Here is a 13,431-nt window from a genome sequence, read left to right as displayed (position 1 = left end):
GAGATGCATCAGTAAAGAAGCTCACTTTGCTTCCCTTCTAATTTTGTCTCTTCTTCCAAGTTCATAGAATCTTCTTCTGGGCTTGGTAGGGGCGCCAAGAGTAGTAGAGAAGACAGGGAAAATGATAAAAAAGAAAACTTTTTCTTACTCATTCTAAATTTCTTTTTTATACCAAGAATTGCCTTTTGGTTCACTGCAATGTATTTCATCTGTTCTACAAATAAGTTAGGAACTTATGTATCAGCTATTTTAAATAGAAGAAAGCATCATGGGGTAATATAAATTACTGGAAATTAAAAAATGCGTTAGAATATCAAAATCCTGTCCCATTCTGAGTGTATCAGTCAGCATTCTTAGTCTCACGCAACAGAAACCAGCTCTAGCTTATTTAAGTAGAAAAGGAGCTTTTTAACAAGGTTACTTGAGAATCCCATAGCATCAGCAGATAACCTGAAAACAAGGCCTGGGAAAGAAGAAAGAAAGAAAGATTGTGCTGCTAAAATCTCAGGCAAAATCATTTCGACTGAAATAGTTTTTGCTGCGTACTGAATCATTCCAAAATGTAGTGGTAACCGTTTGTTTAGCTTATAAGTTTGTGGTTTGACAATTTGAACTGGGCTCCCTCGTGGGGTCTGTGATCAGCTGCCACTGAACTAGGGGCTGTGCTTCTGGTGATTGGCTAGCATAACAGGGCCATGTGATTCTCACTACCCAACAGGCTAACCCAGCCTCACCTACATGGCTGCTCAACACGGTCCCAGGAGAATGAGAAGTGTGCCACGCTTTCGACTTTACAAAAGGCAGATAGAATTTTTACTCCCCTTGACCCAGGTGATTTATCAGATCCCAAAATGCAATCTAGAATTTAATATGTTGAATTTAAACAAGTGGCTTAAATTAATCTGGATTGGTTTATCCTTCGGAGGTGTATATATGCTTGTCAAATTCATCATTGTAAATATAATAACTTTCAACTGTCCAAAATTATTAATCAATTTATGTGTAATAATTCTTGTGTCCATTTCCCTGTTCATTTGTTTCATATTTCAAGGCACTTTGAGTGGCATTTGAAATAGATTTGGCACAAAGATCTAAGTTTTTACTTGAAGTTAATGGGAAAACTCCAAAAAGAAGTAATTTCTAATTGTATAGAATTCATTTTAGTCCCATATTGTATAAATTTCACTTGATAAAGTGCTTCTAAGTGAATGAATAAGGTATAGTTTGGAGTGATTTGGTTTATCTTGGTAGTATATTTTGATATACTTGCAAGAAATTGAGAAAAGAAATGACTATAATATCAAACTAACAAATCATTTCTCAAGACAAGCAAAATGCTTTCCACATAAATTTTAGAATCAGATTGTCAAGTTCCTCTGAGAAATATTTTTGAATTTTCGTTGGAACTGCCTTGAATGTATAGGTGACTTCAGGTTGAATTGACAATTTGTTACTATTGAGTGTCCCAATTCACAATCATGGTACAACTCTCCATTTATTTGGGCCTTTAATTTTTCTCATTAAAATGTCTTAAGTTTTACTACAGAGCTCTTGCAAAACTTGAGATTAATTCCTATAGGAATTTGGTAACTTTTTATTCCATTATAAATTAATACAGCTATATCAGTTTCTTTTGGCTAAGTTTTGTATACTGTACTATTTCTCTTCTTTATACTTTCAAATTTTCAAAATGTCTTGTAAATAGGATACAATTTATATTCAAATCTAATGTGCTAGTCCTCATATTTTAACCAAATAACTTGGTCAATTTGAAGTGATGCAATTATATATAATGATGTAGTATATATAATATATACTATATATTGTACACTTATACTTTCTATTTTCCTGTGTTTTTTATTTGATCCATCTGACACATTTTTCTTCACCTAATATACCTTTCTTTCTTCTTTTTTCCTCCTTCAACACAATACAAGGACCTTAAAAGACTGAAGATGTACTTGACCCTTTCTTGACTTACATGCTATTTTTGTCATATTTCTTTTTCCATACTTATACTTTTGTAAAGGTCTAATCTGCTGTTAAAGCTATCTATATAATTTTTCAATTATATAATTCTTAGATAATTCCTGTTGAAATCTGCAAATCTAAATCCCTTGAAAATATTTGACTTTTATCTTGATGAACAGAACAAGTGTTTGTTTTATCCCAGTATGTGTCTGATAAATCCAGTATCTGGAGCTCTTTGGGGTCTGTTTCTTGTCTATTGCTTCTGCTGATTCTGGCTCACGTAAACATCTTGTCATGTGCCTTGTAGTCTTAAATTATTTACTGGTCAATTTTATTTGAAAAAATATCTTTAGATAAGGTTTGTCATGTAATGTGCTATTGGCTTCTTCAGAAAGGACTTTGTTCTTTGTTTCCTGCTTCTGGTTACCCATGGACACCTGTAGTACAGGATCCAGGTTTAGCTGCTTTGTGATCCACAGGATCAATTCTGAATCCTGCTTCCAGAAAATTCAGCCCTCTGAGTTGTTTGCCCATAACAGGGGTGGGTCAGCAATGGAATACAATATTATTTCCATTAAATCTAGTCATATTCTTTTCTAATCAATATAGCAGTTGGTTTCAGTGTTCAAATGCTATTAAGACCAAAGTTCCGTCTGATTTTCCTGAGCTATTGGTTAATTTACTCTAATTTGTGTGACCTTTTAAATAACTTTGAAAGAGCTCAGCACAGATTGAACAAATTAAAGATATTTGTATAATGTAGCTTTTGCCATTTTCTGACATTTTAAGGTTTAAAATTTTCCCTGAATAATATTTGCAAAGGCAAATGGATGTCTGAAATTTAAATATAATATTAAAAATATTACTCTATTTTATGGCATATTAGGGAATATTTTAAATTTCTGTGAAAGCTTTTGCAAAAATAAACTTTAGATTCTATTTTGTGTTCACATTATTCCTGTGTGTCTGAAGTCATGTCAGAAATTCACTGTAATCAGTGAATGCATGTCTCTAGAATGTGACAGTAAAGAGCCAAGCACTAGATATTGTAGTCAGTCAGAACGTCGTTTAAGAACCCAGCCATGAAAGAGAGTGTGAGAAATGGTGTATGAAGAAAAAGGCATGGTCCATTCTGGAGACAGTAAAATCAACCACACGGGTTCAGAGGAAACTCAGCAACTAAAATTGGGAATTTGTGAGAATTAGTATAGATGGAGTGAAGGTAGAAATTGTGAAAGCTGTTGAATATCAGGGTTCAGCGAAGTTTTCTGTAAAAAGCTTGAGAGTAAATCTTTTAGTATTTGCAAGATTACTTTGTCACAGTTATTTGACTTTGCCACTGTCGTGTCAAAGCAGCCATAGACAATACAGAACGGAGTGGGCGTGGTTGTGTTCCAAGAACACCATTTATAAAGACAGGCTGGATTCGGCCTGTAAGCTGGTCATTCACCAACCCCTGCTCTGGAGAGGCCAAGGACTCCAGTGGCTAACTGGATGCACAAAAGGTTCAGTCCACTTCCAATATCAGAAGAGAGGGAATCACAAGTCTTACTTTTCCAGTGGCATTTTGGCTCCTGCCGCCACACCCTGGTTCTCCACAGGCCAATGCAAGCCAGCCCAAGGCTGCAGAGTCTCAGTGACTGGAACCCCACCCAGGCTGCAGTAGTGCCCACTTTGGGATGACCAGGTTAGAGCTGTCTTATTTCACAATCTCATGCTCATCCACTGTTCCTCAAAGCATAACACCAAGCCAGGATCAAGACCAGAGGGTCTCCCCACCTTAGTTGCATGCTCCTCCAGAACTGGCCTTTCCTTGACAACTCGGGTTCTATTATTTTGGATGGAGATCACCAAACTAGCAAACTTTTCCTTTTGGCAATTCCTCTTGTGAGTCTTTTTGTCTCCTCCTGCAGGAAATCTGTTTAGGGCCACCCTAGATCGCCTTGAGAATCTCTCTTAACTTTTATCCTGTAAAATAGGAGTCAGAGTGTGGGTCTCTTTCTTCCAGAAAGACTGGAGCTTTTTATAAAACTGACTCATCTCTCAACATACAAAAAGAAAAACATGAAAAACAAAAAAGTAGCTTCTCTGGGCACAGAAGTGGTGTGACATCTTTCCCTAAGGACCATGCGTCCTATTCAATTTACATTTGCCTATGTCAACTCTTTTCAAAGCAAAGATCTGCTCCAAGGTGACTTCTCTCTTTGTTTGTGGAATGAACTTGCAGTTTGTCTTCATAAAAAGAAAATTCAGCCCTGTTTGAAACAAGCTCTTATTCAGTTGTGAGGTCATTTTCTTGGGATGCAAGAAGCTCTTTTTGGAAGGGCTAGACTTTCTAAATTGAATAGAAGCTAAATTATCTGAAATGCAAATTAAAGTAACACTGCATATCTTGATTGTTTAAATTGCCAGGACTACACTTATCTTTATTTTGGCATCACCTCACAAGTGCTGGCTCATCACGCAACTTGCGCAATTCACCAATCAAAATTTGCCAGCCTTAGTTAACCCCAGGGAGTTGTGTGCATAGAGAAGTTAGCTTGACCTGCAAGTAGCAAAGCTCCAGAATCACTCCATAAGGGAGCTTCATGGACACCCTTGTCATCACCCCTTTCTGCAAGTTGTGGCAGCAAATTATGCAGTGGTGAATAACTTGCACGGAGGCTTACTTTGTAGTCTGTTGTAATACATTTCAGGATGATGGCATGGTAGGATTGTAGCTTGAAATCAGTTGGATACTGACCCTAATGACCTCATTCTTTATTCCCAGAGAAAAACTCTTACAACATCCTTAGTATCACCCTTATAGAGTGTGTATTACACAGAGATTTTTGGTTCTAAGTGGCAAGAACTCAAAGAAAAGTAACTTAGGCAAAAATGGTTGGAGATGGAGGTGAATACTGACTTATGTAACTGAATCTCAGAGAAGGTTATGCTGTAGTGGTGTCATGGGTAACTGAATTCAAGAACTCAAAACTCTCAGAAATCTCTCTATATCTTTTAGATATTCTTATCTCTTAGCATCAGCTTTATTCTCTTCTACTACTGTAAGACTTTCTTCATTGGGCAGAGGAAACATGACCATAGGCAGCTTGGGACTTAACATTTGTACAGCCTTGCCACCCAAAAGAGAAGGACACGCTTCCCTCCTGACCCTAGTTAGAAAACTCCCTGGAGGGTACTCTATTAGGTTCCTGTTGGTTTTTTACCATCTCTGGACAAATTTCCATGACCAGAGGATAGGGTATCATATACGATAGGCCTCCCTTGAGTTGTGTGCTCACTCCATGACCAATGTGGTGAATTCTGTGATGATAAATGTCCCCATGCCTCGCAACCACATATTGGCTTGTACTCGGAGAAGAGGTCCTATCTCAGAAGAATGGATGGATGCAAACCAAAGCAACAGATGTTCCCTAAGCCTGGAATTTATAAAAGATAAAAATTGGATGAAATAATATTTGACTAAATTACTATCGATGACTAAATTAAATTGATGATGTATAATTGCATATAACAGGTGAGTCAATGATTCTGAGAATTCTAGAGTTTAAATGAGCACCATCTCCACATTTCCAAAGACAGAACTTGGAGATCCTCGACCATTTGTGACTCCACACCTGTGTGAAATCAAATTTGTATTAATTTTGTACATTAAAATAAAGTCTAGCATGAATATGGCTATTTTTCAGACATCAACGAACCAATCTTTTTCAAAGGGGTAAAACTGTTTTAAGTATATAATGTTCATATAGATTATATGTTACTGTGAAATTAAAATAAACTGTAATTCTATCTGTTTTGTTCTAAAGTTATGAGATATCTCAATTCTAAGCACTATCTTGCTTTAGCTCTTTTCATAAGTGCTTCCAGAACATACTGCAAGAACAAAAGTGGTGTGAGTGGCAGCAAAGGTTAACAACCACTGCTTTCCATCATCTTACGTTACTTTCCATGTCTAGGAGGATGTTTCCTTTTAATAATTCCTTCTAAAATAATTTGGAGTCCTGCCCTAATTTTTCTTATAATTGGTTATAAAACATAAGCATAGTGACTATAGTTAATAATACTGTATTATATATTTGAAATATTGTATATTTAAAAATTGCTAAGAGAGTAGATCTTAAAAGTCCTCATCACAAGGAAAAAAATTTGTAACTAAATATATGGATGAATGTTAACTAGACACTGTGGTGATCATTTCACAATATATAAAAATATAGAATCATTATGTTGTACACCTGAAACTAATAAAATGTTATATGTCAATTATACCTCAATAAAAAAATAATAGTTATTATTATGACAGTCAAATTAAGGGAGCACAAAAAGAAATTGCAGTTTAGTATGACAAATAATATGGAAGTCCCAGCCCACGGAGGGGTTCAACAGCTAAGGAAATGAAGATAGGTGAGAAGATGTATGCAAGGGCCACAGAAGTGCACAGGTGCTCAGAGGAAAAAGAGGACAACTACCATACGGATTATGCATACATTTGGAGATGTTAGAGCCTTGAGACAAGGCTGTGAAACTTCGTAAGGGAAGTGAGTATTTAGTAGAATTTAGGAGAATTTGAGATGCAATATCTAAGAAAGGCTAGACACTGGGAAGAGAAGAGAGGAGAATGAAGATCTGCTTATTGGAGCACATTTCTCAGCAGCTACAGAGAGATGCTCAGAATTCTCATATTGGACTAATTATTATACAAACTGTATGCAATCAATAGATGATTACGGAAGGATTGAGAGAACAGGAGTCACTCTGGGCTCATTAAAATAGGTTCTCATTTGTGTGTGTCAGACATCTTTCACATTTCACAGTGTTCTCAAAGTGTTAGGAGAGAAAATGACAGAGAGAGAATGCTTTTCCCAGCAGAATCATAAATAATAAACCCCCAAATTAACCAATAAGTATTTACTCAGAATCTCTGTTATTCCAGAGTTATACTAACCACTGGAGGGAAGAGTAGAAATTATAAAATTTCTTTATTTAATAAATATTCACTGGACTCTTGATATGTACAAAATACTATGCTATGGGTTTAAAAGGAAAAAAAAGGAAGATGAATTTGATATGCCACATACTTCCAAGAAGCAAAATATCTTTGGGAAAAAATAAGACAATCAAGGCAAAATGTAATATGATCTACAAAAGATGTCTAAAGAAAGTCCTGAAGGCTCACCAAAATGGGAAAGCTGAGGGAAGCTTCATCAGGAAGTTGCTTTTTTGTTTGAAACTTACAGAATGGGAAAAGCAAGTGCACATAAAAGGCTTCAATTCAGGAGAATATGATTTATGCAATACCATGTAGGCTGTGGTATCTGGAATGGAGGGTCTGCATAGGACCTACAGGGAGAAGGAGAGGTGAGATGGAAAGATTGGTGGAAGCCCTTAAATGCCAGGCTGGAGACTGGAATACTATTTTTAGGCATTGGAGAACTGTGGGGCATTTTTGAGCAAAGGAGTGGCATGATCAAAATTGTGCTGCAGGAAGAATTATCCTGGTGCAAAATTAAAGACTTGATCAGAAAAGAAAGATTTGAAGCCAGGGAAATTAGCCAGGAGGCTATTATAATGTCACAGAGACCATGAAGAATGGAACAAAATGATGAGAGCAAAGATGGAAAGGAAGGGATGGATAGAAGAGAAATGACGTGTGTCATTGCTCAAATTCACTCCTACAGTTGGAAGTGTGAGATTAGAACATATCAAACAAAACAAACCAGTTCATAGTCAAATGCTAGATTGTGCAGTGCAAAATAAGGACTTCTGGTGTTCAGAAAGAGGACACTGAGAGCTGGAGTAGCACAGATAAAATTCAGAAAAGTGAGATGTGAATGCATTCCAGGAGAGGGGAACAGCATGTGAGAGAAGGCATAGAGGCAGAATGAACACGGTGCAAGTATGGCTCAAATAAGCTCATCAGAGAGGAGGACGCAGTCTGCGGATGGGGGAACAAGGCAGTCCCGCTGAGACAAGGAGTGTCTAGTGGGGCGCTTATCCAGCATGGTGTTGCACTGCAGAAGAGCTTGGAGACCACAGTAGACGTTTGCCGGAAACCAGGCACTAATTGACTCCAATGGAAATGAGGAAGAGACAAATATGACAAAACACAAAGTTGTTAGAAATTCCAAAGGATTTGGAGACCAAATGTAGGGGATGAAAGGCATGAATAAATCCAAGATGATGACAGGAGTTTTGGACTGAGTGGTTGGGACAATCGTACACTTTAATTAGTTGTCTCTTGTCACTTACCAGTAAGATAGTGAAGAACCATTAACACAATATGATAATGAAGGAAAAGAAATAGCCGATTTATATTCATGTATTTCTCAACCTTTTCACACAAAAAATTGTGGAGTAATGGAGCACACTAAAGTAAACTAAAAGGAAATTGACGGCAGCTATATAAAACTTGGGAAAAATTAATTATATTTTTATAGTATGCAAGCATGAAGACAAATCAAGTTTTAGGGAAATAAATTAAATATAAAACTTCCAAATAAAATATATTCAATTTTTTAATGAAAAATTTGAGTTTACTTCCATGAATATATTTTGACCAGGGAATGGCTATGTACATTTTCAGATCAAAATTTTAATTTCAATCTCTTAAATTCTTGACAGACCCCATGGAAGAGAAACTTTGCACAAGTAAGTGATAAAATTCTAAAATCATTGCTTTACAATCCTTGAAAATATAACAACCTTTAAAATTATATTGAAAGAATCCAACAGAGCTGCTTTCATTGACAAAGGTAATGTTTAAATTTCTTAACATAACTCAGTTGTTTTTAAATACAACTAAATATTTTTATATCAAACGTTTCCAAACAAAAATTATGCTCTTATCTGAAGAATGTGCACGCATTTTTAGTGCAGTTGCTATGCAGCTAGCTGGGTACCCATAAAGGACCCATTGGTCACCCATGGACAGACAGCAAATATAGAACAGAAGCATTAGCCACTGTCTTTAGCTGTACCCTTAAAGAAACTGCTAGGTATCTCCCCATCCTCACTCCCCCCAACAGGCCACACCTGGGGCTGTGCCCAGTGCCCCTTGGGCAGTAACATCCTCTGCAGATGACTGTCCAGATGGTATGCCCAGTGGGTTCTCAGGTGGTGGAACTTCTTCTTGGCTATGTTCAGTGCACTGGGGTGAAGCAGCAAGTTCTGATGCTACTCTTCTGTTCCTCTGGCTTGCAGCCCTCCGGGCCTGCTGTCAGATGATGCTCCACCCCAACCAGGATGCTTGCAACCTGAAGCAACCTGCACTGAAGTTCTTGCACAGACTCTGCCATGCTCCTGAAGAGATCAATTTTCTGTAGAACAGTTGTAATCCATTCCCAACACACTAATGTGCCAATGCACACCCACGGCAAAGCTCTGCAATGTAACTTTTTGTTTTATTCCTGTGTCACTGCTATGGGATTTCTTGGGATAGCCACTATTCCCAGAGCAAAGACATGTTCCTGTGGAATGGGGCTCACTAGAATTGTGTAAATCATCTTCTACCGTGGCCTGATATAGAATCACAGGGGACTGTGGTGGGCAAAAGTCATTGATAGTAGGAAAATGTAAAATTGGATTAAAAAGTATCTCCTGCCAGAACACTGCTGGGTGTTAGATTTTGCCTTTTTTTTAAAAAAAAAGGTCTTAAGTTAATATTTTAACAAAGAATTGTCTTGTAATCTCTTTGTATTAGTTAGGGGTTTTTGGTTGTAGGTACAGAAGTGGATTCTGGCAAAATTAATGAGAGAGGGAGAGAGAGGGAGGGGGATAGACAGGGACAGAGCCAGAAGAGACAGAGAGAAGAATCTATTTGAAAGGGTATGAGGATGTGCCAAGAAACAAAAGAAAGGAGAGAAGTCAGAGGGGCACTTCTGAGAATTGAGGGGCTGGTGTTAATTGCTATCCTCTCTGCTTCTGCCATGAATCAACACTAAGAATTTTCTGGCTCACTATCACTCCCCTCGCAATTCAGATTCCTGAGGAATAGAGTCCAGTTGTTTACATTTGGCTCACCCTCCACCCCCTCACTTGGCCTGGAAAGGGCCGAGCACCTGCACGGCAGGCCCAGCTTTGACTGCGAGGGTGGGACAGTTCATCATGAAAACTCAAGAAACTGTCACAGGAAGAAGGAACAATGGATCTTGAACAAACAGAAACAAGACATGTCCACTTTATCATTCTAACTCCATTTGTAGGTGAAGAAACCAAGTCCCGGAGGTAAAATGTTCTTCTCCACGGCCATGTAATTAGTCCATGACGAGGGCATAGCTAAAACACCGCTTTCCCACCTTCCAGGACTTCCCTCATTTCAGTACTTCCGCTGTCTCACACATCTGCATATTCAGTTCTTTCAGAGCTCCCTCTTTTAGGAAAATGCAATAAAATCTTACATTATCTCCTCAAAATGCTGGGGAGTGGGCTAATGTCTGGGAAATACATTACTAAATTAAATATACTTCTTTATGACCTTAAAAATAAATGGCATACAAATAACCTGAAGATAAATAGTTGCCAAGAAGGTGAAAAAGAGTTTGTATTTGGCTGCGGGCGCCCTAAACCGAAACATGGGAAAACTGCTTCTTTCTTTTCTCAAGAGTCTGACAGTTTTAATGATGATGTCAAGTGCATTTTCAGGCATATTTTTTTCAGGTTATTTGTGCTGTGAAGTCCTCTGTCTCGTGAAATGTCAGAGCCCTGCTTTTCAGCGGATGCCACTTTTTTCATTTGAATGCACTGGAACAGGATTTCTACGGAAAATATTCAAGTTCTGTGAGGCACATTAAATTGATTTTAATGCCACTATTTTTACGAGGACCTGTAACTAGCGTACTTGAAGTAATATTCAACATACAGGTTCTGCCCTTGGCCTAACATGGATTTACCTGGTGAGAGGGGGATGGAGCACAATTTTTTAGTCCAGGAATGTCCTCTAGTAGCCTCAGCGCTGTAAGTGACTTGAATGTCAATTCCCCCCAAGACCTTCCTTGGCCACCACACTTAAGAAGTTTCTCATAGTAATTGCAACTGCATCCTAATTGTTTCTCTAGTAGCGTATATCACAAGATGTAATTATATGTTTGTTAAGAAAGACAACATGTGTGGCCCTTAATATCACAGAGCTTGGAGCAACCTACTGGGTTCAAAATCTCAGCTTCACTAATTATTATAGTTGTTGCTTTTGCACACAATACCTTACCTCTTTGAGTCTCGTTTTCTTTAACTGAAAAATGTGACAACAGTCGTACCCAGTTCTTATGGATGTTGTGAGAATTAAAAGAGGTAACATGTGCAAAGCATTTTTAACAGTGCCTTGTCCGTAGTAAGCATCATGTGAGTGTTTTCTCTTGTAATGACTAATTTATTGTCTATGTCTCTCTCCTCTCCACCTGGATTAGGCCGTGAGTTCTCTTAGGGCAGGAAACATACTTATTCATTTCTCCAATGGGTATCCAGTGAGAAAATTGCCCCTTACATAGTGGGGGATCATTCAATATTTGTAGGTTGAATGGATGGACAGATGAATGGACAGACTAGTTTTATAAGTCACCAAGTGCTTTCACGTATATCGTCACATTTGAGCTACAGAGCATGGCTGGCAGACAGTGCCAATATTTTTCTCATTTTACATATTAGGAAACTGAAGCTTGGGGATACGAAGTGACTTGCTCAAGAGCAGTTCAAACATAACAAATCCTGGGTTTGAACTCAGGTCTTCTGACTCCAAATCTCATTCTCCTCTGGTTCAACTTTTTTATTTATTTTTTTCCATCTCACAATCCTGTCTACAAGACATTTTTATAAAAAGAGAAATAATTTGCCTTGCTCATTGCATTGTTTTGAGCACCAAAATTTAAAGTAGGTAAGGGGCTGACCTGGTGGCCTAATGGTTAAGTTTAGCACGCTTCACTTTGGCAGCCCAGGTTTGGTTACTAAGTGCAGACCTACACTACTTATCAGCTGTCATGCTGTGGTGGTGACCCACATACAAAATAGAGGAAGATTGGCACAGGTGTTAGCTCAGGGCAAATCTTCCTCCACAAAACAAAAAAAAAGTTAAAGTAGGTAAAATACATCAGACTGTTACTCCAATGTAAGCCATTGTTATTGTGTTTAGTATTTAGGGGATTGCATAAAGTAGCTTGATTGTTTTGTGAAGTGACTTTAAATGGGAAAAAGAATATAAAAAAAGAAAAAAGGACAGAAAGAAGGAGAATCTGAGTAAGGGAGGGATAAAGATTTATACTAGGAATTGACTTTGAATTCGGAAGCTTTTCCTGACTCTAGCTGGTCAGATCACCTAGAGAGGAAAAGAGAGTACCCTTCTGATGTTTCAATAATGTCTTGAATAACCAAGGTGTAGTCAGCATGCATCTCTGGTATTTTATCACATATTTTCAGTTCTTGGCTAATAAAATTAGGGAGCTATCATTTTAGCCTTATGTTTTATCTCCTTTTTATACAGAAACTCTGAGTTTCCAGGAAGATAAAGTCAGACATTTTCTAACTTGTTTTTTTACCTTTACCAAGAATTATAAATTTTATTGAGTACTAAGAAAGTTGAAAAAAGGAAACACACTCTTACAAGGTAACTCTGGTGGTAACGAGAAGTATAGTTACTGATTAATAACATGATAATTAACAAACTAACAGTTCTTGAACATTTAGTGTGCGGAAGAAACTATGCTACACAATTTTATGTGCATCATTTAACTTAATTGATTCATTCACTTCTTCAACAACAAGGTTTACTGAACATCTACTATTTGCCAGGCACACTTCTAATTACTAGAGATATAATGATGAAAAAGTGCTTGCCTTTGTAGAGCTTACACTCCAGTGGCAGAGAAAGGCAATGAAGAAACTGACCAAGAAATACTTGATAAACTATCAGATAGTGAGCAATTCTATACAGAAAAACAAAATAATGTGAAAGAACAAAGAGTAATGGAGGCCTGGGGTGATTGATGCTGCTTAGGCAGAGTGAGGGGTCGAAGACACCTTCCCTGAGGAGTTTAAATATGAGCAAAGGTATGAACTACGTGAGAAGTTAAGCCATGCAATGTTGGCAGAACAGCATTCCTGGACAAAGGAACAGTAAGCACAAAGTCCCTGAGGCAGTAAAAAGCTAGACTGGGATTGCCAGACCATTAAGGCACCGAGCAATATGAATGAGGTCCCTGAATCAGGCAAGGTCCTCGGGTAGGGCTTTGAGGAAGAGCTGAGGAGTCTGGGTTTTCTCCTGAATGTGATGGTGAGCGCTTGGAGGGTTTGGGCAGAGGAATGACACAGCTGGATATACTTTTTTCCAGCTGTTGTATAGGGAATGCTACAGGGGTAGCAAGGGTGGAAGCTAGCAGAACAGTTAGGAGGCTGTTGTGTCAGTCCAGGCAAGAGATGGTGGTCTCTGTGGAGCGTGGAGGATGGGGCCAAGTAGTCAGCTCTGGAAGA

Source organism: Equus caballus, chromosome 5 (assembly GCF_041296265.1).
Source record: "Equus caballus isolate H_3958 breed thoroughbred chromosome 5, TB-T2T, whole genome shotgun sequence".
Lineage (NCBI taxonomy): Eukaryota > Metazoa > Chordata > Mammalia > Perissodactyla > Equidae > Equus > Equus caballus.
The sequence above is the reverse complement of the archived record's forward strand: the minus strand, read 5'-3'. Positions refer to the sequence as shown.